This window comes from Equus caballus, chromosome 9 (assembly GCF_041296265.1).
Source record: "Equus caballus isolate H_3958 breed thoroughbred chromosome 9, TB-T2T, whole genome shotgun sequence".
NCBI classification, from domain to species: domain Eukaryota; kingdom Metazoa; phylum Chordata; class Mammalia; order Perissodactyla; family Equidae; genus Equus; species Equus caballus.
In genome coordinates, this window is record NC_091692.1 from 17,779,154 (window position 1) to 17,797,967 (window position 18,814).

General features: G+C 37.4%; 1 protein-coding gene across 1 annotated transcript in view; it reads left to right on the forward strand.

Moving 5' to 3' along the window:
• The window catches only part of CPA6 (carboxypeptidase A6), a 269,567-nt gene that overhangs the window by 153,232 nt on the left and 97,521 nt on the right, over nucleotides 1–18,814 (forward strand). The gene's annotated exons all lie outside the window — the stretch shown is intronic.

The following is an 18,814-nucleotide window of genomic DNA, read 5'->3' on the forward strand; positions in this document are numbered from 1 at the left end:
TTGTACTATCATGTACATGTACATTTCAAAATGTAGATATCATATTATGTGTTTTTTACCAGATAAAAAAAAATTATTCTACACCTTAACCTGTGATGAAGGTATATTGTTTCTCTGAGAACCCCTTAATAGCATTTTTGGTCACCTGTCCTTACATCACCTATAAAGTATTTCTCTTGACCTGACCTACCTTTCCCCAACCAATAACTGCGCAAATTGTGACAGATAAAACATGTTATGACCTTGCATCATCAAGCAACCAAAAGACTGTAGTAAAACAGCATTAAAGGAATCAGAGAGCTTGTGTAGGAGCATGGGAGGGAGACCAAAATGGTAGCGGGTGAAGGAAACTTATGAAGAAAGGTGACAGATGAAAAAGCGGACAGGAGAGAAAGTATTTCATCCAAATTGCGCGCACCTGACTCTCCCTGAAATTTCTGTTCTTCCAGGGTTCCCTTTCCTTTGATATCCAAACACAATAACTCAGGCCCAGGGGTAGTCCCCTACAGAATATTCCTGAGAATTCCCAAGGAGGTCTTGCCCCCTCTCCATCTAAACTGACTTGTCCCTAACCATTTTTGGCCACTGTTACCACATTTCCATGATGCAAAATTGTATAAGCCCATTCTCTGGGTCTGTTTTGAGACTGTCATAAAGGAATTAGGATTCAGAAAAGGAAACTTTAATTTGATCAAATCTGTGGAGCTTATCCCAAGACTATTAGATTCACTCTGCCACGGGAATCCTTTACTATTCCTTGTAATCGGTCTCTCCCCTGCAATATGTCGTTGGACCCCAATCTACAACGGATCTGTTTCCAAAGAGTCTGTCCCAGAACAGAGAAGGGAATGGAAGCTTTGATTTTTTTTTTCATTGACTTCTGTGCTCTCATAAGACATCGCCAGAACCAACATAAATACTAATTAATCTTACCCATGAGGTATTCCCTGTTTTACAGACCTGATGTGACCAACCACTCTATTACATGTTCTTAACACTATGAAAATTCAAATTAAGATTTTTAATAATTTTCTTAACACTTTTTTCTGGATCGTGGGCCCCAAGAGTAAATTAGCGTCTATGAATCTGTCAAAAACTTACCTGTAAGCCCCCAATTCCAACAGCAACACCAAGGCCCCTCCTAAAGGGGGAACAAGAGTACTGGGCAAAGTGCCCACTCCCCATGTTCCAGGACCTACCGCGTCTCCCCACAGAGACACACAGCGCAGTAGGAATGTTGGGCAGTCCCTGTCCTTAATCCCTAATAATCTGAAGGCTTCAGGCAAATGAAGAGCATTTACTCCTGGTAGGAAGTTCGGTAATTCCATTTCAAAATGACGCTAGGAGTAAGATTGCCTGAGCTTCAGAATCTTTCAAAGTCTCTTTTTACTTCTTTGTCTCTCCTTTTTCCTTCTTTCTTCTTTTACTCAGAGAACCATCTAAATCTTTAGATAAATAAAAGCAGTGTATTTCTGATTATTTTCTGTAGGCACAAGCATTGTTGCTCTGAATTTTTAAAAGCCTTTTCTTTTTGAAGTACTTTTATTTATAATTTTTTAACATAATGCTCCATTTTGCCTCTACTCTGTCATTTTGCTTTGCTTTTTCAAAATAACATTAGTCCCAGTATCATTGTGTACATCTTAAACACCAGGGAATTTAATATTAAAAATTTATTTTTGCTATCCATATAGAACATTTTTAATGGTACAAACTCATATCATTATGAGTATGAGTCTAATCAAGTGCCCTCTCATAGGTATTCTCCCTTTTTTGTTCTTTGGTTGTTATCTTTGTTATAACAAAAATAATATGTCCTGGTCTAGATCAAGAACCTAGCAACTTTGTTGTTAAACATTTCCCTGAGTACTGTATAGATTATATATAAGGAACAGTCTGAAACTTTATCATTCTATTTTCCTTCCTTCCTTTTAAAACATGATCTAAGAGTGGAGCAACCATGTATTACTAATTCACAAAGTAATATATAGTCACTCAATAAATATTGTTAATTACATTAGTTATTAATGGAGAATTCCATTTTTAAAGACCTGTGTAATTCTATAATTTATTTGTTAGAAGTATAGAAAGTTAAGAATTTATAATATGCTTATCTTAATTCCTTTTCAGTTTTATATGTATATATATACACACACACACATATATGTATTTAAGCACATACTATGAACTAGGAATGTTCTTAGAATGAATGGGGTGTAGTTCCTGTAGAACTTGGCCATCAGCATCGTCTTGGAACTTGTTAAAAATGTAAATCCTCAGACTCCACCCCAGATCTACTGAATCAGGAGCTCTGAGAGTGGGGCCCAGCAATCAGTGGCTTAATAAGCTCTTCAAGCTGGTTCTGATGTGTGCTCGAGTTTGAGGACCATTGATCTACAAGAAACAAAAGCAGTTACCATGCAGTGTTGAAAGTGTCATTGCAAATGTGTCTACACAGCATTCTGAAAAAGGGAAGAAACAGCAAAAAACTGCCTTAGAAAGTTAAGGAAGGCTCTACAGAAGAGGTGATGCTTGAGCCAACCTTAGGAGTGAGTAGGATTTTAGTCTTTAATTGAACAAATCTTTATTGAGCACATACTATCCTAGTTACTCTGCCAGACTGAGAAAGTTTAATAAAGCAATCAACAAAAGTCGTTGAGCAATAACTCCGAGGCAGATTTACAAGGAAGCTAACCAAGCTGAAGCTTCAGCCTCCCTCCCTTGCCTGGGACCCTTCCAATATCCTGTCTCTATTTTTGTCATTATACAAAATTATGAGAATACGTAATTGTGTGCTCTCTTTCTTACACTGAACCCCCCCAAATTGTGTAAGCCTCAGATCCCCCACAGAAACTGGAGCTACTTCACACTTGCTTTGTTTGGGGTAGAAGGGAGATAGTAAGGCAGCAAACAGGACCTTCCAGCAAAGGAAACCATATATGCCAGACGATGGAAGCAGAGAGTGATGAGTTTGTTGGTGTGACTGGAGTGTGGGTGAGTAGAGGGAAATGAGCTGAAAAGGTGCATTACCAGAGGCCTTGGAAGCACTGCCAAGGGATTGGACTTTATCCTCTACACAATAGATAACATTAGAGATTTTTCAGTCAGTGCCTGCATTTCACAAAGGTAACTATAGAAGGAAACAGACTGATGAAGGGAGAGACTAGAGCCAGGAACATCAGTCAGCAGCATAATGAAATAGACCAGGAGGGAAATGTTGAAGGTGTAGGTTCAGGCAATAGGAATGAACCTGGGGACCAATTGGAAGATAGACCAGGAATAGGCATTAAAGGTGACTTTTAGATTTATAGTTTGGATGGTTTGGGTGCATTATAATGTAGATAATAAACCTCTCAAAGAAAAACATGAAAGGAGCAGTGGATTTCATGGAGAAAATAATGAGCTCCATTTTAAACAGTTGGGTTTTTCTACATTATGCTTCTATCATTCTGAAATATATATAATCCTAATAACTACTTTTGAAAAGAGCTGCACATTTGGAAGAAAAATCTCTTATACATAGCCCCAGTGCCTTATAATTATACAATATCATTATTCTAAAAATTGTTATATTTTATAGTCATTAATTAAATCACTCTTTCTTTCTAAAGAACGTGAAATGGGATTTAAGGATGCAGGCAAAAGGCTGTCTTGCTGATAAAATATGAATCAAGCAGCATTTAAAATAATTTGGCACCATCTTTGCTGGCTAGAAAAATGGTTCTAAAATATCTGCAAATAGCTTCTATGATGAAATGGTCAGAAGACTCCCCACTTATGTCATTAAATAAAAGGTAGCAGAACAGGTAAGGTGGAGAGGTAACAGTAAGCTCAGCTTGGATCCAGGTGGAGGTTGGGGGTTAATGGAAGAAAGTGTAAAGTTGCATATCGAAGATAGACGTGACAGAAGCAGTGAATTATATCTGCAATCCACATCAAAGAATCCTGATATCATTATATGGATTAAATATTTAGCAAAGCATGAAACAGCATGATGTCTCAAGAAAAAGGTCATCTAAAATATCCCTAATGGATCGTTCACTGAGATTATTCAGAGAGTGTCAACTCCTCAAGGATGAGGGACATCTGCTTTTGGTGCATGAGCTTTGCAGTGCCTGTTAGACTTCACGACTTATTCATTACCATTTAACAGGAAAGCCATTGGCAGAGCACCCCACTCTTAATTTAGTGCTCTGTTTGCTGGGCCATGGCACTGCTAAACACAACAGAAAGAAGGAGTGGGTGCTCCGGAGTTGCCATGAAAGTCCTTCGGCCAGCTTAACATCCATCAAAGAGTTCCTTGCTGTGAATTCTGAATTGATACACCTGGGATTCTGACAGTATCCTGACCACATTTCTACTCTTAGGATTAGAAATACGTCTCTCTTTTCCTGGATTTATCTCAAACCTGGTTAAAGTTAATTCCCCTAGTTCTCTAAATCTTTTATGACTCTGCAGGCTAAAGGTGATTTGAGGTATTCATACGGTTATCACTTGCTCAAGTGGCACATGGTTAAGAATGTTAAAACATAATAGTGGCGGGAGGAGGAAAGGGAGTTGTTGTTTAATGGGGATAGGTGGAGAGGTTCTAGAGATGAGCTTCACGACAATGTGAATATACCTAACACGACTGAACTGCACACTTTGAAAAATTAAGGTAGTTAAAAAAATAACAGTGGAGTAAAAATTCTCATTCTTATCATGTATTATGCCACAAGAAATCCCAGACTCTTAATGGCTACCTCAGATATTTAAGATTCCCCCAAAGAAATGTACCTCTTCCTTTCCATACTTGTTTTTATAAAGAGTTCCTGGTTTGATTCTTGGGTCTTTAACTGTATATCTGTCAAAGGAAAATTGAACAACATATTCAACTGATAGGCATACAATTTGAATGTGGGTTAAAAGAAGAACTGTGTATCTGTTGCTGTAAGAAGTTGTGTAATTCGTAAAACAAACCCCTTGATGTGGTGCAGAAAAGCAGTTCTTAATGATTCTAAACTCAAAGCAATATCTGTCCATTCTTCAGTATTCCTCTTCATGGAGGAAAAAAAAAAAAAACATGAATGATGTCAAACAGCACATGGATAGAAGATCATTTCTATTTTGTTCAAGAATGTAGGTGGTTTTGCTATAACGCAATATACGCATCCCAGAAAATGTTGCATTCTACTATGAATTGTGTGTTAAAAATAACAGGGCTTTTGAGAAAAATTGGATTAGCGACAGACCACTCAAACCTATGCAACTTTATATACAAAATACAACAATAAGAACATACTAATAAAATGCTAGTATAGTTAAAAAGATATGTTAAATTCCTAGTGGGTAAATACTACGTTAATATAGGTATTTATTGAAGGAAATAACAGTGGCTTGATAGAAAGGAGCAACAGGAGGGTTGAGGCCACTGAGCTTCGTACCAACAAAGACAACATTCAGAAGGACTAGAGAAAACCAAACAAAGGGTTCTTCAAAGGCAGAGCAGTGGACCAGCTGAGCCAAGGGTAAGAATATGGGGTGAATGGCATCTTGAATATTCAACCCTGAATTCCCCTGTGCCTTTCTGTGCTCGTCTGCAGCAGTACACTTTATGTTCAGCTCCTGTTACTTGGATGTATAAAAGATTAACGCACTGGGAAAATCATGTATGGACCAATGCAAATTCAGTATTATTTTGACATTATCCTGCATTACTGCCATGGACTGAATTCCACAGATTGTATGTGTCCTCCAAAATTTGTATGTTGAAACCTAATCCCCAGTGTGATGGTATTAGGAGGTGGGGCTTTGGGGAGGTGATTAGTGAGAAGGATGGAGCCCTCGTAAATGAGATTAGTTACCTTATAAGAGAGGCCCCAGAGAGATCCCTTGTTCCTTCTACCATATGAGGACACAGGAAGAAGACGGCGTTATGAAGCAGGAAGCAAGCTCCTACCAGACACCTAATCTGCTGGAGCATTGATCTTGGACTTCCCAACCTCCAGAATTGTGAGAAATAAATTTCTGTTGTTTATAAGCCACCCAGTCTATGGTATTCTGTTATACCAGCCCGAACAGACGATGGCAATTGCCAATCATGCTGAAGCTACTTTGAATTTTGGAAATGTACATTATACCAGAGTAGACTGTATCTGCATTTGAACATTTTCCTAAAATGCATATAATGTGTAGATTTGTGTCAGGACAAATTGGGAATGGAGTTGGTTCCTACCCCTGCATCAACACCTGTGTGCAAATCCTTTTCTACAGCCAAATAAATGAATTTTCCTCTAAAACTGGTGCAAAAGTTCACTTTTCTCCAAGAGTCACTGAAAATGAGTAGCCGATTGAGTACTACGAAAGGTTTCTTGATGTATAAATTAAGCAGGAAAAACTTGACTGTCTTCAAAACTATAGTTAAATATGGTGTTGTCATTAATGACTACTTGAAGGAGCAGTCCCTAAATGCACAGGACTTTCATAAAGCATAGTCCTCAGACCAACTGCTTTCAGAATTGCCTAGTGGGCTTGTTAAAAAGGCAAATTCCTTTGGGCCAACGCAGGACCCTTGCAATCAGGATATCTGGCAGTAGGTTCCAAGAATCTTCATTTCGTCAAGATATCCAGATGAGTCTGATGCTCTCTAAAGTTTGAGAAGCAATAATATTAGCGTTTCTTACCAGACAATACAAATGGATATAGTATATAATAATTGTCTACCTATATTTTTCAAAGCATGTAGGACTTAGAATCTGAAACTTCCTCGTGACAAGCACCTGTAGGGGGAAGCCATTACAAGAACAGACTTAGGCAAGTGCTACTTGACGCTCTTAAGGGATATTACACCTGAGACACTGGCCTTTGATGTGCATCTATACCCTGACAGGGCATTCAGGTCTTATGTTGAAGTCTTTAATCCATTTTGAGTTGATTTTCCTGTATGGTGTGAGATAAGGATCCAGTTTCATTCTTTTGCGTGCAGCTGTCTAGTTTTCCCAACAACATTTATTGAGGAGACTATCCTTTCCCCATTGTATCTTCTTGGCTCCATTGTCATAAATTAATTGACCACATATTCATGGGTTTATTTCTGGGCTCTCTATTCCATTCCGTTGATCTATGTGTCTGTTTTTATGCCAGTACCATGCTGTTGCAATTACTGTCACTTTAGGGTGAAATCAGAAAGTATGATGCCTCCAGCCTTGTTGTTCTTTGTCAAGATTGCTTTGGCTATTCAGGGTCTTTTGTGGTTGCATACAAATTTTAGGATTATTTGTTCTGTTTCTGTGAAAAATGCCATTGAAATTTTGATAGGGATTGCATTGAAACTGTAAATTGCTTTCGGTAATATGGAAATTTTAACAATATTAATTTTTCCAGTCCATGAGCACAGAATATCTTTCCATTTCTTTGCATCTTCTTCAATTTCTTTCACTAATGTCTTATAGTTTTCAATGTATAGGTCTTTCACCTCCTTGGTTAAATTTATTCCTAGGTATTTTCTTCTTTTTGATGCAATTGTAAACGAGATTATTTTCTTAATTTCTCTTTCTGATAGTTTATTATTATTGTGTAGAAACATAACTGATTTTTGCATATTGATTTTGTGTCCTGCAACTTTATTGAATTTTTTTAATAGCTTTTTTTGGTGGAGTCTTTAGGGTTTTCCATATATAAAAAAGAGACAGTTTTACTTCTTCCATTCTGATTCAGACGCCTTTTATTTCTTTTTCTTACCTAAGCATAACTTTTCAGTATTGCCCAGGGGTTAGATTAGAGTCATGCAAATGAAACTGTCACTTCAGGAATGACTGTTGTTGGTGGCTTAATCTTAATCAGTTGAACATTTGGAAATTTCTAATCCTTTAAAAATTAACAGTTATCTTGAATTTGAAGGAACCACAGTTGGCTGTCAGTGTGTCTAATCTTTCTAATTCTTCCCCTTCTTACAGCTATAGCCATTTTCTTGTCCTAGGCTGATGATCTGATTCCAAGATAAGAGGGGTGGAGTTGAGGTTGTAAGGGCAAGCAGTCACTCTTACCTCCAGTCCCATTCAGGATGTGCAAAATTATATGATTGAATGTTTTTTGTTTCAGTTGAGCTAGAAATAGGATTAACAAAAGCACCACTTCTATTACTACCTAAAGAAAATCTTACCTAAATGAAGCCCATTTCCTATTGAGCCTAGAATAAGTCACTGTTTAGCTAGAAAGAGTACCCAGGAGGGCTAGCACTTATAACATTTAATTATTAAATCCAGTGTATTCAGTCTCAGAAACCTCCAAATGTGCTATGCCCTGGATGCCTGTCTTTCCTCACTCATGAAATTTAGAAAAAAGATCAATAAGAGATGAATTTCATGATACCCATCAGATATAGGAAGGAGGGCAATAAATTATGAATGTAATGATAACCCAGTGAAGTCCAGAACAGCTGATGGGAGCATACATTTATTTAGAGGGATGAAAAGAGAACAGTCATGCACAGTCCCAAAGTCAGTGAGCTAAAAGGAGTATTTAACGCAAGATTCTTTGAATTGTTAGGTGATATCAACAGAGCCGGGTATCCTACTGTTGACTGTGGGCTAAGCCTCAGAGCACTGGATCCACCTCAATATTAGAAGCCTGGTGGGCTACACTGGTGTGTGTCCATCATCATTAGTCCTTCCTGGACCTTAGAGACAATCCAGAGTACAGGAAAGATGAAGTGAGATGTCAGCAACAGCAAGGTAAAAACAGAGCCAGGGCCATACCACTTTGGAAAGCCTTCCATGACCCATTGGAAATATGTATGGTTTACTCAAAAGCAAGAACCCTGGATTCAAAGCTCCAACAACAGAGAAGAAGCAGGAGCTTGGTCAATTAACAAGAAAATCAACATAGAAGAGACATCTAATAGGTACCCAGCTACCTTATGTGGGAAAACCAGATCATCAGGACTATACCGTCTCTTCAAGCCTATGTCCTTCAAATTTAGAAGAATTTCAGGAATATAATAAAAAGTATGCCACAAGTAAGTCTGTCTTCAGATATTTCAGAGAGAATGTATGAGTTGTGCTTTTGAAATTTGTTTTCTAAGGATCCAAATTCACTACATGATCAGTGTACACACACACACACAGTGGAATGGATCTGTATGTATTGACTTGAAAATGTCCTTGATATATTGCCAAGTGAAAACATCTATAACAGTTCTGCTTATTAAGTAGTTAGGTCCAAAGAACTTAACAGTATTATTCTCAAGGTGTTTCCCTGGGAGATTGTAAACATCCCATGGTATCCCTGTGCATTCATTGTGGTGTTCCAGGGCACCTACTGTTTGGGAACCACAGCCCTGGGTTATATACCTATGAGTGGAATTGATGAGTTGAGAAATATATGTTTATTCTTTTCTAGATATTGCCAACTTGCAAACTCCAAAGTGTTTCTACCAGTGTGCCCCAGCGGCAGTGTATGAAATTTCACATTGCTCCAAACTCTGGACTCCATTTGGTGTTGTCAGATGTCTGTCGATCTTATATCTGTGTAGTATTAATTCATTCTGACTTAATTTACATTTTCCTGGTTACTGGTAAGACTGATCATATCCTCTCATAATGTTACCAGTAACCTGTCCCTGATGAGCAGGCAGGTTTCTAACCAGAATGTATACAAGAGTTGAGAGGAAGAAGGAGGAGGTAAAGAACTTCGTAGATGGCAAAGTTAGGCAGCATTCTCTGCCATAAATCAAACATTCTCTTGAAGAATTCAAACAGCTTTGTTTGAATTATGGGTCTTTTTCTTTCCAATTGGTTTTGTATTTACTCCATTTGTTTATGCATATAAATATATATATATATATATATATACATATATATATATATGTTTACTTTTGGAAAAATGGCGTCATACTATACCTACTGTATTTTTTAAGCTTTGTTGAGACATCATTGACATACAAGTTTGTATAAGCTTAAGGTATGCAACATGTTCTTTCGATACACTTATATTTCAAAATGATTACCACCACAGCGTTAGCTAACACCTCCATCATGTCACATAATTGCCATTTCTTTTTTGTGTTGAGAACATTTAAGATCTAGTCTCTTAGCAACTTTGACATATATAATACAGTATTGTTAACTAAAATCACAATGCCATGCGTTAGATACCCGGAACTCATTCATCTTATAACTGGAGGTTTGTACACTTTGACCAACATCTCACCATTTCCCCTACCACTCAGCCCCTGGTACCCACCATTCTACTCTCTGTTTCTATGAGTTTGGCTTTTTTAGAGTCCACATATAAGTGATATCATGCAGTATTTGTCTTTCTCTGTCTGACTTATTTTGTTAAACATAATGCCCTCAAGGTTCATTCATGTTGTCACAAATGGAAGGACTCCCTTGTTTCTCATGGCTGAATAATATCCATTGTATATGTATACACCACACTTTCTTCATCCATTCATCTGTAGATGGACACTTAGGTTTCCATGTCTTGGCTATTGTGAATAATGCCGCAATGAACATGGGGGTGCAGATATCTCTTCAAGTTCCTGTTTTTATTTCCTTGGAAATATACTCAAATCTGGGATTACTGGATCATATGGTAGTTCTATTTTTAATTTTTTGAGGAACCTCCATACTGTTTTCCATAGTGGCTGTACCAATTTATGTTCCCACCAGCAGTGTACATGGGTTCTCTTTTCTCCGCATCCTCACCAATATTATTATCTCATATTTTTTATAATAGTCATTCTGGCAGGTGTGAGATGAGATCTCATTTTGGTTTTGATTTGCATTTTTCTGATGATTAGTGATGTCAAGCACCTTTTCATGTACCTGTTGGCCATTTCTATGTTTTCTTTGGCAAAATGTCTATTCAATTCCTCTGCCCATTTTTTAATCAGATTGTTTGGGATTGGTTTGTTTGTTTGTTTTTTGCTATTGAGTTGTAGGAGTTCTTTATATATTTTGGATATCAATCCCTTTCAATTTGCAAATATTTTCTCCCATTCCATCAGTTGCCTTTTTATTTTGTTGATTGTTTCTTTTGCTGTGCAAATCTTTTTGGTTTGATGTAGTCCCAAGTATTAATTTTTGCTTTTGTTGCTTGTACTTTTGGTGTCATATTCAAAAATTGTTCCCATGACCAATGTAAAGGAGCTTTTTCCCTGTGTTTTTTCTAGGAGGAGTTTTTCAGTTTCCATTCTTATGTTTAAGGCTTTAACCCATTTTGAGTTAATTTTTGTGAGTGGTGTAAGATAGCTGTCCAATTTAATTCTTCTATATGTGGTTATGTAATTTTCCCAGAACCATTTATTAAAAAGACTGTCTTTTCCCCATTGAGCGTTTTTGGCTCATTTGTCAAATATTAGTTGATCATACACGTGAGGGTTTATTTCTGAGCTCTTGACTATGTTCCATTCATCTGTCTTTTTTTTTTTTTTTTTTTAGGAAGATTAGCCCTGAGCTAACATCCACTGCCAATCCTCCTCTTTTCGCTGAGGAAGATTGGCCCTGAGTTAATATCTGTGCCCATCTTCCTCTACTTTATATGTGGGATGCCTCCCACAGCATGGCTTGATAAGCAGTGCATAGGTCCGAGTCCAGGATCTGAACCTGGGAACCGCGGGCCACTGAAGTGGAGTGCGTGAACCTAACCACTACACCACTAGGCTGGCCCCCTCTGTGTCTTTTTTATGCTGATATCATACTTATTGCTATAGCTTTGTAATATAGCTTGAAGTCAGAAAGTGTGATGCCTCCAATTTTGTTCTTCTTTCTCAAGATTACTTCGGCTATTTGGGGTGTTTTGTGGTTCCATAAAAATTTTAGGATTGTTTGCTCTATTTCTGTGAAATGACATTGAGCTTTTGATAGGGACTGCATTGTATCTATAGATGGCTTTGGGTAGTATGGACATTTTAACAATATTAATTCTTGAACACAGGATATCTTTCCATTTGTTTGTCTCTTCATCAAATTCTTTTAGTTTTTGGTGTACAGATCTTACACCTCCTTGGTTTAATTTATTCCTAGGTATTTTATTGTTTTTGTTGTATTTATACATGGGATTGTTTTCTTTTTTCTTTCTTTCTTTTTTTTCCTGAGGAGGATTAACCCTGAGCTAACATCTGTGCCAATCTTCCTCTATGTTGTATGTGGGTCACCGCCACAGCATGGCCGCCACCAGGTGATGTAGGTCCCTGCCCCATGCCCAGGAACCTAACCTGTCTGCCAAAGCAGAGCACACCAAACTTAACCACTAGGCCACAGGGTCAGCCCCTATGGGATTGTTTTCTTAATTTCTCTTCCTAATAGTTCGTTGTTAGTGTATAGAAATGCAACTGATTTTTGTATATTGATTTTCTATCCTGCAACTTTACTGAATTTGTTTATTAGTTCTAATAGAATTTTGGTAGAGTCTTCAGGATTTTCTATATAAGATCATATCATCTGCAAATAGAGACAGTTTTACTTCTTCCTTTCCAATTTGGATGCCTTTTGTTTCTTTTTCTTGACTGATTGCTCTGGCTAGGACTTTCAGTACAATTTTGAATAGGTTGATGAGAACTCATCTTGTTCCTGGTCTTAGAAGGTAAGATGTTGGCTGTGGGTTTGTCATATGTAGCCTTTATCGTGTTGAGGTACATTCTTTCTATACCCAATTTGTTGAGTGTGTTTATCACAAAAGGATGGTGTATTTTGTCAAGTGTTTTTTCTGCATCTATTGAGATGATCATATGATTTTTATCTTTCATTCTATTAACATGGTGTATCACATTAGTTTGCATATATTAAACCATCCTTGCATCCCAGGAATAAATCCCACTTGATCATGGTGTATGATCCTTTTAATGTGCTGTTGAATTTAGTTTGCTAATATTTTCTTGAGAATTTTGCATCTATACTTATCAGGGATATTCATCTGTAGTTCTCTTCTCTTGTAGTATCAGAGTAATGCTGGCCTCGTAAAATGAGTTTGAAAGTATTTCCTCCTCTTCAGTTTTTTGGAACACTTTGAGAAGGATAGGCACTAATTTGTCTTTAAAAGTTTGGTAGAATTCACCAGTGAAATCATCTTGTTCTGGGCTTTTCTGTGTTGGGAGGTTTTGAGTTACAGATTCAATCTCCTTACTCATTGTTGGTCTGTTCAGATTTTTTATTTCTTCATGATTCAGTCTTGGTAGTTTATATGTGTTCTAGGAATTTGTCCATTTCTTCTAGGTTGTCCAATTTTTTGGTGTATAATTGTTCATAGTAGTCTCTTATAATCCTTTGTATTTCTGTTATATGATTTGTAATGTCTCCTCTTTTGTGTCTGATTTTACTTATATGAGTATGTAAATTCTTTTTTTTAGTCTAAAAAAGCTATTTAGACTTCTCCCTTTTTTTCTTAGTTATTCTATCTAAGGGTTTGTCAATTTTGTTTATCTTTTTAAAAAAACAGCTCCTAGTTTCATTAATTTTTGCTATTGTTTTTCTGGTCTCTATTTCACTTATCCACTCTGATCTTTGTTATTTCCTTCCTTCTGTTTACTTTGAGCTTAGTAAGTTCTCCTTCTTCTAGTTTCTTGAGTTATAAAGTTAGGTGGTTTTTTTGAGATATTTCTCCTTTTTTAATGCAGACATTTATCACTATAAATTTCTATTTTAGAAATGTTTTTGCAGCATCCCATAGGTTTTGATATATTGTGTTTCCATCTTTTTTTATTTCAAGATATTTTTTGATTTCCCTTTTGATTTCTTCTTTGACCCTTTGGTTGTTCAGGGGTGTGTTGTTTAATTTCCACATATGTGGGTTTTCCAGTTTTCCTCCTGTTATTGATTTCTGGTTTTATACCATTGTGTTCCAAAAAGATATTTGGTATGATTTCAATCTTCTTGAATTGGTTAAGACTTGTTTGGGGACCTATCACATGATCTATCTTGGAGAATGTTCCATGCGCACTTGAGAAGAATGTGTATTGCACTGCTGTTGAATGGAATGTCTGTGTATGTCCATTTGCTCTAAAGTATGGTTCGAGTTCAATTTTTTCTTGTTGATTTTCTGTCTGGATGATCTATGCACTGTCAAAAGTGGAGTGTTGAAGACCTCTACTATTATTGCATTGTTAACTATTCTCCCTTCAGATCTGTTAGTATTTGCTTAATATATTTAGTTCTGATGTTGGGTGCATATATATTTATGATTGTAATAACTTCTGGATGAATTAACCCCCTTATATTACATGATGACCTTCTTTGTCTCTTGTTACCATTTTTAGGTTAAAGTCTATCTTGTCTGATATAAGCATGGCTAACCCTGCTCTTTTTTGGTTTCCATTTACATAGAATATCTTTTTCCATCCCTCCCCTTTGAGTTATGTGTGTCCTTAAGCTAAAGTGAGTCTCTTGTAGGTAGCATATAATTGGTTCTTGGTTTTTTTCCATTAGCTACTCTCTGTCTTCAGATTGGCAATTTCAATTCATTTACATTTAAAGTAATTATTGATAAATAAGGACTTACTAATGCCATCTTATTAATTGTTTTCTGGCTGTTTTGTGGTTCCATTGTTCCTTTATTCCTCTCTTACTTCATTCCTTTGTGAATTGATGATTTTCCATAGTTGTATGCTTTGATTCCCTTCTCTTTATCTTTTGTAAACCCATTATAGGTTTTTGTTTTGTGGTTACTGTGAAACATTTAAAATGCCAACTTATATCAGCCTATTTTACTCTGATAACAATTTAACTTTGATCATATACAAAAATTCTACCCTTTTGATGTCCAAATTTATATCTTTTTATATTGTGCATCCATTAACAAATTGTTGTAGCTGTAGCCTTCTTTACTACTTTTGTCCTTCAACCTTTATACTAGAGTTAAGTAGTTAACACACCACCACCATTACAGTATTCTGAATCTGACTCTGTTCTTACCTTTACCAGTGTATTGTGTATTTTCATATGTGTTCATGTTTTTCTTTCATTTCAGCTTGAAGAACTTCTTTCAGCATTTCTTGTAAAGCAGGTTTAGTGATGATGAATTCCCTCAGCTTTTGTTTATTATAGAAAGTCTTTATCAGGCCTTCATTTCTTAAGGACAACTTTGCTGGATAAAATTTTCTTAGCTGACAGTTTCTTTCTTTCAGCACTTTGAATTTATCCTCTCATTCTCTTCTGATCTGCAAGTTCTCTGCCAGAAATCTGCTGATAGCCTAATGGGGGGTTCCCTTTTATGAGAGAATTTTTTTTCTTGCTGCTTTAAAATTCTTTGCTTGTCTTTGATTTTAGACAGTTTTGTAACAATGTATCTTGGAGAAGATCACATTAGATTGAAATTATGGAATGATCTATTAGCTCCATGAACTTGGATGTTCAAATCTCTCCCCAGGTCTGGGAAGTTTTCAACCAATTAGTCTTTAAATAAGCTTTCTGCCCCTTTCTCCTCTTCATCTGGGACTCTGATGATGTGTTCATTATTTCTTTTTATGGTATCCCATGAGTTTCATAGGCTGTCTTCATTCCTTTTCATTCTTTTTTCTTTTTGCTCCTCTAATTAGATAATTTCAGTTGACCTGTCTTCTGGGTCACTGATTTTTTCTTACATTTGGTCAAGTCTGATGTTGAAACTCTCTATTGAATTCTTTAGTTCAGTCATTGAATTCTTCAGCTCCAAAATTTCTGTTTGGTTCTTTTTTATGTTTCCTATCTCTTTTTTGAACTTCTTATTTTGTTCTTAATTTGTTTTTCTGATATCATGAAATTGTCTATTTGGGTTCTCTTGTAGCTCTCTGAGCATCTTTAGAATAATTATCTTGACTTCTTTGTGAGGCAGTTCCTGATCTCCATTTCTTTGGGGCCAACTACTGGAGGTTTCTTGTGTTCCTTTGGTGAAGTCATGTCTCCCTAATTCTATGTGATCCCTGTAGCCTTGCTTAGGTGTCTGCGCATTTGAAGAAGCAGTCATTTCTTCCAGAATTTATGGACTGACTTCAGCAAGGGAAGACTTTCACTTGTAGGTGGGGTCATGCTAGAACATGCTGTGACCCTGGGTCTAGTGGTGCAGGGTGCCAAGTGTGGTGGCATGTAGTGGCACCAGGTCCAGGGGGGCATGATGGCTCTCTAGCTCAACTTTAGCTCAACTCTTTAGTTCTTTAGACAATGGTGTGCTCTTTGGCCAGCACTGCAGAGAGTCCACAGTGGCTGCAAGGGCTATTGGGGTCCTCAGCAACACTTCCAGGTCCAATGGCTAGAGATCAGGGCAGGTGGTGCTGGTGGCATGGCACACTCAGCTACAGAGGCCAGCTGCAGGTGCCTCTGTAGTAGCAGGGGCTGGCTGAAGATACACTTGTAGTGGTGGGGGCCAGGACAGGCAGTAAGGCCTGAGGCCAACTACAGTCTCTGCACTGGCAGCTGCAGGGACCATAACTGCTCCGTGGCTGATCCATGGCTGTCAGCATGCTCTCCCTTGGCTGCACAATCTCTCCCTGAGCATGTGCAGTGGAGGCTGGTGACAGGGGTTGGGCTGGGGCATGCATGTGTGCAGCTGGAGAGGCTAGCCATGGTGATGCAGACTGGTGACAAAAGAAGTAGTTACAGGGGCCTAGGCTGTCAGCATGCTCTCCTGTGGCTGCACAATCTCCCTCAAAGTGTACACATTGCAGTGGAAGCTGGTGATGGGTGTCATTTAGGTGTCATACAAGTGCCCAGCTTGAGGGGCAGCCCTGAGTGCACACACAGCAGTGAGGGTCAGCCAGCCACAGTGGGTCTAGGCCAGCATCTTGCACTCACATAGCCACAGGCCGCTGGTGCAGTTCCCAGGCTGGGGGTGGGGGAGGGGCAGTGAAGGAGCAGGGAGGGACTCAGGTGACAAATATCAGCAAATGCAAACGTGTGGGGCAAAAGCTGGTGAAATCTACAGGAGGTCTGTGGCAGCTTTACTACCAGTTGATTCCTTCTTCAGTGGCAGAAGCTGCTGAGTTTATCTGTAGAACAGGTCACTGTGAACCACAGTTGCTCCCATTATGTGGCTGCTATTGGTAGCCCCTGCTTTTCTTACTTATTCCTAGCCATCTCTATATGTCTCGCTTTGCCAGTCTGGGTGGAATGGAAGCTGAAGCAGGAAAAGACTGGAGAAGCTGGCCACTCATCCTCCTTTTCCTTTCCTGGTGAGGGGAAATCTTTCCAGCTGGAAAGTTCCCTCTTGGCACTGAGCAATGCCTTAGGAGATGGAATGACGCAGGCAAAATGCAATTGTCTTCCTTCTCTTCTTGTGCAGTTACTCTCAGGATTTTTGTTCCACAGTGTGGCTAAAATTTCTTAAGTGGCCTCCAGAGCTCTCCCCAAGCTGTTTTTGTTCATAGATATATGTCTAATTGTTGATCTTTGTTGGAAGATGGAGGCTTGGGTCTCTTACGTCATCACCATTTTGGTGGTGTTGCCTATACCTGCTATTCTGTAATCTGCTTTTTCACTTAACGTTATTTTTGTGAAGATATTTCAAGGCCAGTAAATACACATTTACAGTGATGTGTGTATATATATTTACATTGATATTATATCCATAAATGCTGCTGACCTTTGAATTCTCATGGTTTACCTGTATTGGTTCTCTTGGCTTCTCTGCAGACAGCGGTTGGTGAATGACAGTTTTGTTTCTTCCCTTCTAATTCTTAGCCTTTTTAAAAATTTATTCTTTTGCTTTAGCGATGACCATCAGTATGAGTCTATGGAATTGGTGTTACAGTACATTTACTTTGTGTCTGATTTTTAAGTGAACGCTTCTAATACTAACATTACATATAAATGTTTGCTGAAGATTTTTGATAGGTACTCTTTAATAGGTTAAGGAAATAGACATTTGTTACACATTTCTATAGATATTTTATAATTAATAGATGTAGAAATTTGAAAAGTTGTTTTTGAGCGTATTGATATGATCATACGGTTTCTTTTCTTTAATACATTCCTATTAATATGGTTAAATAGCTTAATAGGTTTTACTAATGTTAAACTACAACTGCATTCAGTCACGATTTAAGTACCTTTCTATATTTAGTTTGCTAATATTCATTTTTAAGATTGGTACCTATGTTCATAAGTAAGATTGGCTTATAATTATTTTCCTCATGCTGTCCTTGCCTGGTTTTTCATATCAAAGATTATACAAGGCTAATGAAATCATTTTAGGAGCGTTTCTTCTTTCTCTAAACTCTGCAAGAGTTAAAATAAGGTTGGGATAACATTATGTATTGCGTAAGTGTTAGAGCTCCCCGAGCCTGCCATTTTTTTTTTTTTTTTTTGTCTTGCAGTGTATAGTTTGGGGCATACAGGAGTCGAGAAGGATATAAATTTTAACCACTAATTCAATTTTTTAATCAATAGTAAGTTTATTCAGGTAATTTATCTCTTTTCAGCTAATTTTTTAAGTTACATTGTGGTAAATTACGTTTTCCTAGGAAATTTAAGTTTTCAAATGTATTGGCTTAAGGTCATTTATAGTATTATCCATTTTTTTGTTAATTTGATGAATCTGAGTTTACGTCACTTTCTCACTGCTAATATTTGTCATTTGAATGCCTTTGTTCTTAAGCAGATTTGCTAATAATTTTTCTAGGTAAAATATGTTTCAAAGACTGATTTTTGGTTTTGTTGATGTTTGCCATTACTTTTGCTTTCCATTTCATCGACTTCCCCTCTCGTCTTTAGTACGCCCTGTATTCTACTTTCTTGTAGTTGATACTGTTGTTCTTTTACTAACTTCTTGATTTAGACATATGACTCATCAATTTCTCACCTTTATTCTTCTGCAACATGAGAGTTTAAATCATAAATTTCTCTCTTAGAAATGTTGTATCGAC